The 10,000-nt window shown below is 39.0% G+C and overlaps 1 non-coding gene across 1 annotated transcript; it reads right to left on the bottom strand.

Moving 5' to 3' along the window:
* Positions 1 to 302: 302 nt before the first annotated feature.
* On the bottom strand, positions 303 to 2,208 carry LOC123690615. The gene has a single exon (XR_006751224.1). It is a non-coding gene; the product is annotated as a small subunit ribosomal RNA (ribosomal RNA).
* Between the last annotated feature and the right edge of the window lie 7,792 nt (positions 2,209 to 10,000).

Raw genomic sequence — 10,000 nt, 5'->3', positions numbered from 1 at the left:
AACGATCCGGACAAAACCATGTACGATCCGCCGCGGCACACAATCGAATTGAATCAATCGCGCGCGCGCATTCAGATCGACATCTCGTCGCCGGACACAGGATGATAGATTATGCACAATAATATCAATAGGCGAATAGACGCTAACGAAAGAAAGCGTCCAAACACATATTATTTTAGTATGTCGCGAATCGACGCGAGAGGGTCTCGCCCCTCGCGGATTCGATTTTAATTGTGTAAATCATTACACGTGTGTGTTTTTCTATATGTTTTTAGCGTTGCCGCACAAAACAAAGAAAACGTTAATGATCCTTCCGCAGGTTCCCCTACGGAAACCTTGTTACGACTTTTACTTCCTCTAAATGATCAAGTTTGGTCAACTTCCCAGCAACGCCGACGGCCGTGAGGCCACCGCGTGTCGGTCCGAAGACCTCACTAAATCATTCAATCGGTAGTAGCGACGGGCGGTGTGTACAAAGGGCAGGGACGTAATCAACGCGAGCTTATGACTCGCGCTTACTAGGAATTCCTCGTTTATGGGGGATAATTGCAAACCCCAATCCCCAGCACGAAGGAGTTTCAACGGGTTGCCCGGGCCTCTAGGCCAGGGAGAACATGTTGATTCCTTCAGTGTAGCGCGCGTGCGGCCCAGGACATCTAAGGGCATCACAGACCTGTTATTGCTCAATCTCGTGCGGCTCGAAGCCGCCGGTCCCTCTAAGAAGAATTTTAATACGTCGCCAGTGAGTTGCGCTCCCCGAGAGTCGCGCACACCTTGAATGACGACGCCTATTTAGCAGGCTAGAGTCTCGTTCGTTACCGGAATTAACCAGACAAATCGCTCCACCAACTAAGAACGGCCATGCACCACCACCCACCGAATCAAGAAAGAGCTGTTAATCTGTCAATCCTTCCGGTGTCCGGGCCTGGTGAGATTTCCCGTGTTGAGTCAAATTAAGCCGCAGGCTCCACTCCTGGTGGTGCCCTTCCGTCAATTCCTTTAAGTTTCAGCTTTGCAACCATACTCCCCCCGGAGTCCAAAATCTTTGGTTTCCCGGAAGCTGCCCGCCGAGCCATTGTAGTAACGTCGGCGGATCGCTAGATGACATATTTACGGTTAGAACTAGGGCGGTATCTAATCGCCTTCGAACCTCTAACTTTCGTTCTTGATTGATGAAAACACCTTTGGCAAATGCTTTCGCTGATGTTCGTCTTGCGACGATCCAAGAATTTCACCTCTAACGTCGCAATACGAATGCCCCCAGTTATCCCTATTAATCATTACCTCGGAGTTCTGAAAACCAACAAAATAGAACCGAGATCATATTCTATTATTCCATGCACGAAATATTCAAGCGGCATTTTGAGCCCGCTTTGAGCACTCTAATTTGTTCAAAGTAAAATTGTCGGCCCACCTCGACACTCACCGAAGAGCACCGCGATAGGATTTTGATATTGAACCGGCGTTTTACCGCCGGCTCACCGACGATATGCTCCGCAGACGTGTCAGTATCACCGCGGATGCGGTGCACCGACAGCGCGGCGCACAAATGCAACTACGAGCTTTTTAACCGCAACAATTTTAGTATACGCTATTGGAGCTGGAATTACCGCGGCTGCTGGCACCAGACTTGCCCTCCAATTGTTCCTCGTTAAAATATTTAAAGTGTACTCATTCCGATTACGAGGCCTCGTAAGAGTCCCGTATCGTTATTTTTCGTCACTACCTCCCCGTGCCGGGAGTGGGTAATTTGCGCGCCTGCTGCCTTCCTTGGATGTGGTAGCCGTTTCTCAGGCTCCCTCTCCGGAATCGAACCCTGATTCCCCGTTACCCGTGACAACCATGGTAGTCGCAGAAACTACCATCGAAAGTTGATAAGGCAGACATTTGAAAGATGCGTCGCCGGTACTGGACCATGCGATCGGCAAAAGTTATCCAGATTCATCAAAATTAACGACTTCGGACGCTAGGCCCTCCGCCGATTGGTTTTGATCTAATAAAAGCACTCATCCCATCACTGGTCAGAGTTCTGATTGCATGTATTAGCTCTAGAATTACCACAGTTATCCAAGTAACTGAGTAAGATCTAAGGAACCAAAACTGATATATTGAGCCATTCGCGGTATCGCCTTAATACGGCTTGCACTGAGACATGCATGGCTTAATCTTTGAGACAAGCATATAACTACTGGCAGGATCAACCAGGGAGCTGCTTACGCAAACGACTCGCCTAACGCCGCGCGCGAGACGCGGCTTCGGCGAGCCGTAGCTTCGGCGGCGTCGAGACGCGCTTGCGCGCGTTACTCGACACGCGTGAACGTAACGCGTCGAATTTACAAACGACGCGACGTTCGCGCTTCAATTCGATAGACATACTTTGACCGGTCTACGAGCGGCCGTCCCGTCACGGTCTCGCAACGAGGTGATGTACAACGCTGCTCGACCACTGTGAGGGACATAAAACTGCGTCAAACACGACGACGACGACGACGTCGACGACGATGTGTTTTGGCAGTTTGAAAATTGAACATTCATCTAAACGCAACTTCTCAATTTTTATTCAATACGTTATTGTAAACATATTAAAAACTCTGCTGGCATTATACATATGTTGTATTCGCACTAGATACGATCAACGCCCGGAGCTTGAGGGACAAATTCCAACACGACGCTGCGCACACCGTTTCGACGATGGGCGCGTATGCGTCCTCTTTCAAACATTATTTCCAATTGCGGCCGCCGCAGCGACCGCGCACGTGTCGAACACGCTCGGCGACCCGAGTTTGGGTGGCGCCTGAAAGCGTAATTCTTTTATAATCACAGATAACACCGGCGAGACAGTCTCACAAAGATCACACTTTGAGCGGATTTTGCTGAATGTCACCGTCCGGTCTGCGAACGCGGTGATAAATAATATATAGGTAACACACCGTGTGCAACAAAGCGCACGTAAGTATGTATATGTATATATATATATATATTAAAAAGAAAAATAAAAATAATCAAACACGCACACACATTCGTGCGTTTGTGTTCTTCCACAGAAACATCGCGAGTAATACACGATGATGCGCGGCAGCGAGAACCTCCGTCCGACTCGGTGCGCACGGCTGTTTCGCTCCACATCTATACCGAGAGCAATAGTCCGCGTCGGCATTGGAGTAGTATGTCGTATGTTTCTAGTAGAGCGTCGAGAGTTAGTTTTCATTTTAGGACGTGTACGTAACGTGTGCGTGTGTACATTAAATGAATGAATGTGCATTGACTGTTTATATTATTATTATTATTTTACTATTATACATATATGTATGTAATATAAATAAAATTAAAAAAAATATTACTTAATAAATTTATCATAACGAAATACATTCATTCATTCGATCTATATTAGCCATATAAAATAAATGATAATACATTATTTATATTACAAATAATAATAAGAAAATATTTTTACGCGCGCGCGACCACCGACGACCGTCGCCGGCCTTGTGTAGTTACTGCTGAGCGGTGGTAAATGTTTCTCGGACAAGCTCGCCGGGCGCACTATCCGCGCCGCGCACCGGTGACGCTCGTATGTTTCTCGTAGAGTAGAGCGTGGAGTGTTGGCTATTTTCCATTTTTTTATTTTGATATTTTATATACATATTAGGTATATCGTAAATTACATACGGTACCCTAAAGAAGATCGCTAACGTTGCAACACGTGTATGGTTAACGTGCGGGCTTCAGGGAATCGTTTTGCTGCCTCATCATTTACCGCATTTTTCCATTTTAAATTTAATAAAATATATTTGCATTATATTCGTGTCTTGCATCGACTACGGATCTATTCTATGTAATTTAATTATAAGTTTAATTAATAAATAGTTACATAATTATTGGTTTTTTTTGAGAGTCCGGGCTGTCGATATCGTAATTGGCGCAGTCGGTAGGATAGTTTCGGGGTTACGACGATCGCTATAAAGAAGATTTCCGGGTCTAGTTTCGACACCGCGCGCGGTCGTTCTAGCTATCGCTATCAAGCGTTCACCGAAGCATCAAAAATCATAAGGAAGCAGCCGGGGCGTACTCAAACTTCAGTGCAACTCAAAAGAAACCAGGGAAGTCGACGAGTTATGTGAGTACATTGAATTATTTTTCCATTCGTGTTGCTCTCTCCTCGTTACGATTTTCCGCCCTATGAAAAATAGTCCTGTTTCCTCCAGGTATAAAACTCGTAGGGTTAGTTTAGTAGACTTGAATCGTCAATTAAGTGAAGACTTGAATCGTCAATTAAGTGAAGACTCGAATTGTCAATTAAGCGAAGGCTCGAATCGTCCTTCAGTAGGTTTAAATTTTTTTTCTGAGAGCTCGCATTGCCCTCATAGTTTAAACAGTAATTTGAATTTAAGTTTTAGTAGTTTAAAGTATAAAATGGATCCTGACACAGTTTATAAGGCTCTCCGCCCAGTTCCTGAATTCGATGGAAACCCACATATACTTCCTAGGTTTATAAGAATATGCGATCAAATTGTTATTCAATGTGTAAAGGACGAGATAGGATATGAATTATCTAATTTATGTGTGATCAATGGCATACTAAATAAGATAACAGGTTCAGCCGCTCGTACTATTAATTCCAATGGCATACCTGAAAATTGGTTAGGAATTAGGAATACATTAATTAATAATTTTTCTGACCAAAGGGACGAGACAGCTCTTTATAACGACTTAGCATTAGCGACACAATGTAATGAGACTCCACAGGAATTTTATGACAAATGCCAAAATCTTTTCAGTACTATAATGTCTTATGTATCGTTGCACGAGACATTAGACACAACTGTAGAAGCTAAAAGAGTTCTATATCGCAAATTAACATTACAAGCATTTGTAAGAGGCTTAAAAGATCCTCTCGGGTCCCGAATAAGATGTATGAGACCTGAAACGATTGAAAAGGCGTTGGAATTTGTCCAAGATGAGCTTAACGTTATGTATTTACAACAGCGTAATAATTTAGCAACAGATCCTAAAAAACCATTGTCATCATCATCACCACAGAACACACACCAGCAACTCACACACACACAGCCTAAATTTCCTCCGATTATTAACAACTTTAATCCTTCTAAATTTTTACCTGGGCCTAGCTGGCAAAAACCTAATTTTAATCCTAATTTTAATCCTAATTTTAATAGTCGTCAGCACATGCCTATGTATCCAACGCGTACTCAGCAAATTTTCCGAGCACCTTTGCCTAACTATAATAGTGGTTTCAGAATACCTAATAGGAATCCTGTACATAATAATTCTGGTCCTAAACCTATGAGTGGGGTAAGTCATTTCGTGACGAAACCCTTACCACCCAAAATTCCTGGACATGATTGGCAGAAGTTTGGCAATCCGCCTCCATCAAATTACTTTAAATCTAAAGAACTTAATTTTAATGAATTTTATGATCATGATGATTATGAGTATGGCAATGACTATGTTGACTACAATTATTATAACACCGACTATGACTTAAGTGATTATTACGGACAATATGGTAATTATGACTATGATGACAATCAATACTATGAACAACAAGAATTACCACCAATAGAGGATATTCGCTATGATAGTAATAGGCCTAGTACTAGTAAAGCTAGTAAAGATATTCAATCGAAATATCCAAATGGTAGGAAAAGTCAGGATTTTCACAAGAGCAATCAGAAATCCGCACCAGAATAGAATTAAATTTACAATCAAAGAAAGAATTGCCTTATATTAAAATTAATAATCCACCTTTAAAACTTCTCATAGATACAGGCGCAAACCAATCATTTATAAGCCCTGAAGCAGTGGATAAATATTTCAGTAATATTCCGAAAATGTATGATCCTTTTGAAGTAACTAATTCTAGAGTAACAAGCATTCATGAACATTCGATATCAGTTCCTAGTTTTCCTGAATTTAATGATGTTAAAAATATAAAATTATTTATATATAAATTTCATAATTATTTTGATGGTTTAATTGGATTGGATTTGTTAGAAAACTGTAGAATTGATTTTAGAGATGATATATTAATAACAGAAAATGCGAAAATTCCTTTATTGCGATATCAATGTAAAAGATATACAGATCAAATAATACCAGCCAAAACATCTCGTTTAATTAGTATACCGATACATCATAACGATGGTGACGTATTCATACCAGAACAATTATTAGGTAATTGCATTGTACACGAATGTATTACAAATGTGACTGATCAGATTGGTATAGTAGAGGTTAAGAATATGACAGACGAAGACATTGTAATTCCAATTGACAGACCTTTACGACTTGACTTATTTAATTTTGAAAGTTCCTATACTGAACCGGACTCAGATAGAGTAAAACAGGTTTTAGACAGACTTAGAACTGACCATTTGAATAGTGAAGAACGGGTTAATTTAGTTACTCTTTGTAAGCGCTACGCTGACATATTTTACATTGAAGGCGAGCCACTAACTTTCACTAATAGAATCAAACATAGCATTAGAACTCATGATGAAAACCCAATTTACACCAAAAGTTACCGATACCCTTTTGTACACCGTCAGGAAGTTAGAGAACAAATTAGTAAAATGCTCGAACAAGGTATAATACGACCCTCTGACTCTGCTTGGAGCTCACCCATTTGGGTAGTCCCAAAGAAAGCTGACGCTTCTGGTAGACAAAAATGGCGACTTGTAGTGGACTTTAGAAAGTTAAACGAAAAGACTATTGACGATAAATACCCAATTCCGAACATCACCGACGTTTTAGACAAGTTAGGTAGATGTCAGTATTTTACCACCCTTGATCTTGCATCTGGTTTTTATCAAGTCGAGATGAATCCTGAAGATATACCGAAAACCGCATTTAACGTGGAACACGGTCATTTTGAATTTCTACGTATGCCGATGGGACTTAAGAATTCCCCTTCCACATTTCAGCGTGTAATGGATAATATCCTTAAAGGTTTACAAAATGAGATATGTCTAGTATACCTCGATGACATTATAGTATTCAGTACATCTTTGCAAGAGCACATAATTAATTTAGAAAAAGTATTTAGTAGATTGAGAGAGTCCAATTTCAAAATCCAGATGGACAAATCTGAATTCTTGAAACTTGAAACAGCTTACCTTGGTCATATAATCAGTAATGAAGGTATTAAACCGAATCCTGATAAAGTTAAAGCCATAGAAAATTATCCTTTACCTAAAACAACAAAAGAAATTAAACAATTTTTAGGATTATTAGGTTATTATAGAAAGTTCATACCAGATTTTGCACGTTTGACGAAACCGATGACTAAATGTCTTAAAAAGACTAACAAAATAACTTTAGATTCTGAATATATAAAATGTTTTGAGAAATGCAAAACTTTATTAACTAACGATCCTATTTTACAATATCCCGATTTCAATAAAGAATTCATTCTGACAACAGACGCCTCTAATGTAGCTTTAGGAGCAGTACTTTCACAAGGCACAGTAGGTTCTGATAAACCGATCTGCTATGCCTCTAGAACATTAAGTGACAGTGAATCAAATTACAGTACAATCGAGAAAGAACTTTTGGCAATTGTATGGGCAACTAAGTATTTTAGACCTTATTTGTTTGGTAGGAAGTTCAAAATTATAACAGACCATAAACCACTTCAGTGGATTATGAATTTAAAGGAACCGAACTCGAGACTGACACGATGGCGACTGAAACTGAGTGAATATGACTATACAGTGATTTATAAAAAAGGAAAGTTTAATACTAACGCAGACGCTTTATCCCGTGTACAAATTAATAACGAGGAAATAGAATCACTTCTTAAAGAATGTGGTATAGATGTGTCCATAAGACCTGAACCACCAGGTTCAACTACTGCAACAGCACATACATCCGCTGAAAATCCTATTCTTGAAATACCCATTACAGACGAACCTCTGAATAAATTCCATAAACAGGTTTGCTTAACTATAGTAGGTGATATTAAAAGAAGACCTCATGTAACTAAGCCTTTTGATACCCACACACGTACACATATACAAGTTTCAGAATCTTCATTAGAACAAGACGTCATTAATGCTGTGAAAGAATATGTCAACCCTAAGATAAAAACTGCTATTAAAATAACTCCACCATTAGGTATGTATTCGATAATTCCGATTTTACAAAATAACTTTAAATGTAATTCTATGCATCTAGTTTTAGTAAAAACCGAGCTAGAAGATGTTAAGGAGTACTTACGACAGCAAGAAATAATTAAACACTATCATGAAGGTAAAACTAACCATAGAGGTATTAATGAATGTTATTTAGCCTTGTCACGTCGTTATTATTGGCCTAAAATGAGGGAAGAAATTACTAAATACATAAATGAATGTACAATTTGCGGACAGACTAAATATGACAGAAACCCAATTAGACCACAGTTTAATATAGTACCACCTGCAACAAAACCGTTTGAGATAGTTCATATGGATTTATTCACAGTGCAAGCTGAAAAATACCTTACCTTTGTAGATTCGTTCTCAAAATACGGCCAAGCATATCATTTACGAGATGGTACAGCTATAAGTATTATCCAAGGTCTATTAAATTTCAGCACTCATCATGGACTGCCTTTGACTATTGTGACAGATAACGGGACTGAGTTCACTAATCAACTTTTCGCAGAATTTGTTAGACTACATAAAATTAATCATCATAGAATACTAGCTCATTCACCTAACGATAACGGAATTATTGAAAGGTTCCATTCTTCTTTACTAGAACACCTTCGTATTCTTCATCTGAAAAATAAAGATGAACCTACAATAAATCAAATTCCTTATGCAATCTTAGCTTATAACAGTTCAGTACATAGTTTCACCAAATGTAGACCACACGATATTATTAGAGGTCATTTTGATCCTAGAGACCCTTTAGATTTTAATTTAGCCGAACACCTTTTGCAACAGTATATTATAAATCATAGAGACCAAATGAAGACGGTATATGAAATGATTAATGAAGCTACAACTATTGATCGTACGAATTTAATGACTAATAGAAATAAAAATCGTGAGCCAGAAACTGAATATGTACCCGACCAGCAAGTTTTTATTAAGAACCCCTTAGCTAGTAGACAGAAGTTAGCACCACGATACACTCACGACACAGTTCTTGCAGACCTTCCCATACACATTTACACTTCAAAGAAAAAGGGACCTGTCGCTAAATCTCGCTTGAAACGAGTACCAAAGTCATCCAAATTGTTACAGGTACCGACTAATACTGATAATGACAATGACGAAGACAGTAGAGATAAAACTTGAGACTCTTGACAATGAACTTTTACCCTTTAAATTGGTCATTCCTTTATTATATAATATTTAGGATGAATAAATGAACAGTTGGATTATTTTAAGAAATTCAACTAGATAGGATTTATAAAAGAGAATATTATATAGGATTTATACGTGCAGCGAGCACGCATTATAGTATGATAGGCATAGTTAACTTAGGATACATCATTAGTTAATTAAGAGAAATATATAATCTAGAAATAATGAAATTTTAGATATTGATTTTAGAGAATATTATTATCTTATAAAACCAGGTAGTTATATTATAGGTATATATTCTAAAGATAGTTACGACTTATTTTAGCTATCCATTGTTCCTAATATATTCCACTAGACCTTTATACCTATATCCTTTCATAGCAACCAATGGGGGATTTTTCATGTACTTGCAAACCAAATGCCCGAGATTGGCGAATACCTTCTCTGTGAGGAAAGCACAAATCAGTATCAGCCATTAGAATACGCAGATTGTAGCCAGAGTATTATCATTAATCAATCTTTAGATAAATCATGCAGCCCCACTGAAGTCTCTATAACAAGGCAAGCTATGGAACAACTGGATGATAGACACTATACTATTGTCTTCCCGAATCCCACAAAAGTCGAACTTTGATGTGAACGGCAGGAATATGTATCCTTATCAAGCAGTTACTTAGCAACCA

This window comes from Pieris rapae, unplaced genomic scaffold (genome assembly GCF_905147795.1).
Source record: "Pieris rapae unplaced genomic scaffold, ilPieRapa1.1, whole genome shotgun sequence".
In the NCBI taxonomy this organism is placed as follows: domain Eukaryota; kingdom Metazoa; phylum Arthropoda; class Insecta; order Lepidoptera; family Pieridae; genus Pieris; species Pieris rapae.
This window is presented reverse-complemented; position numbering and strand designations above follow the sequence as displayed.